Below are 1,825 nucleotides of genomic sequence, written 5' to 3'. Positions count from 1 at the left end.
CGTCTCCTCTGCCACCCTGCTCCCCCCACATTTGCATCTGGATCTCACGAACCAGCAACGGGCTCCCTCCCGGCACTGGTCGGTGGATCCTACAGCAGCAGCGGTTCTGAGCCTCCCCACTCCCACCGGCAAACAGCGGACGCAGGTGTCGGTGTGGCTCGAGCGTGCGGACGGCAGCCCCTAGGGGCGTCGGCGGCCTGTCCTGCGCACACGGCCAGCCCCGACGGCGTTGTGGCCCGATCTGCACTGGCCTGAGCCCAACGCGGAGGATGGCAGAGGGCGCAGGGAGAGCGCGGAGGATGTGGGCGAGTGCGAGCTCGGCTCCGCGGCGGCGCGACCGCCACCTCCTGCTCGGCCTCGCCTCGCCCTTGCTGCCCTGCTCGCGCTGGCCTCCGCCTCCGAGTCCGACCACAAGGTGCGTGCACTCGATCCTCTGCAGTCCGCTGCAAATGTTTGTTAGTTTGTTCAAATGCCTAGCTATGATATGCAGTTAAAAAAATTATTACGTGTCTAGGAGAGCAGGATCTGGTGGGGGTGACGTCCAGGAGCTTCGATCTAGCCGTCAGCGAGGGCGGTGTCCAGGAGCTTCGACCTGGCCACGGCGGTGTCCAGGAGACTCGATCCGGCAGGGGCAGCAGCCAAGGGCGCAGGATCCGGCCCCAACTCCAACGCCTCGATCTGGCCACAGCAACGTCCAGAAACGCATCTATCTGTTGCATCTTTCTGAGCCCTTTGAGAGGCCCATCCATGACGTCCAGATTTGGAGTTGGGACGCGGTTTGTCCTGCTCCTCTCTTCCGTTCTTTTTTGTCCCCTTTTCGTGGTGTTGTTTACCCTCTGTGCATAGCTTGCAGTTTGAAGCAACGGGCTGTAGGAATTTCAGAATGATTCAGAAACAAGGCAGTTAAGTGTTGGCCATTGGGATCCTTAATTACTTCATGCATCACATAGCTCCTTTTGTCGAATTTGATACAATATCTGTGCAGCAGGATTCATATATAGTTCTGAGCCTGTTAACTTCCCCCTTGCTCTATATTAGGATGCATCATGGTCTGACAAATTCTACATGTATTATCACTTACCTTTGCAAACTTTCCACTTGTCAGATTTTTTTTTTTAAAAAAACAACAACATTGTGTCCAATTGTATATTGGTTAGTAAGAACCCTGAAGACTTGCAGCATTACAGTTTTGTCTTTGTGCTAATTGTATAGTGACCATACGCCAATATCTAATTGTGTATTCTTAATTATTTGCATATTGTGCAGTCACAAGAAAGATTGAAAAATCAAGAAATATCAGGAAAGCAGCAGTCACAAGAGATTGAAGAACTCATCAGCGGGGAACAATGCCCTCCATATCTTGATTAACCTTAGTTCTGCTGTGTTTAGTCAGCCTTAGTGTATGTATATCAATCTTATTCATACCTCCTTGCTGATTCAAGATGAAATGGATTTTTTTGGGATTAAGAAATTGTGAATGAATTTGGACATGTGGTTTTTTAACTCTGGATGTGATTATATATATATATATATATGTGTGTGTGTGTGTGTGTGTGTGTGTGTGTGTGTGTGGGGGGGGTCAGATTTGAATTTGAATTTTTTTTTCTGGAAAATCCACTGTAGGGGCGGTTCTTGATTGAACCGCCTTTACAAATACACACAGCAGGGGCGGCTGGTGATACAACCGCCCTTACAGAAGTCCACTACAGGGGCGGTTGATATTACCAGCCGCCCCTACAGAGGGCATTGTAGGGGCGGTTACAGAGACATCCTCTGTAGGAACACCCTGGGAAGGGCGGCTGGCGCAGCCGCCCCTACAGAGGCT

At 50.8% G+C, this 1,825-nt stretch overlaps 1 long non-coding RNA gene across 1 annotated transcript; it reads left to right on the top strand.

Annotated features, from left to right (window-relative positions):
* Positions 1-1,488, top strand: LOC136529940 (uncharacterized). Its single transcript, XR_010777481.1, has 2 exons — positions 1-415; positions 515-1,488. It is a non-coding gene; the product is annotated as an uncharacterized lncRNA (long non-coding RNA).
* Positions 1,489-1,825: the final 337 nt, after the last annotated feature.

Source organism: Miscanthus floridulus, chromosome 19 (assembly GCF_019320115.1).
Source record: "Miscanthus floridulus cultivar M001 chromosome 19, ASM1932011v1, whole genome shotgun sequence".
NCBI classification, from domain to species: Eukaryota; Viridiplantae; Streptophyta; class Magnoliopsida; order Poales; family Poaceae; genus Miscanthus; species Miscanthus floridulus.
Note: the sequence above shows the minus strand (reverse complement) of the source record. Positions and strands in the feature narration are given on the sequence as shown.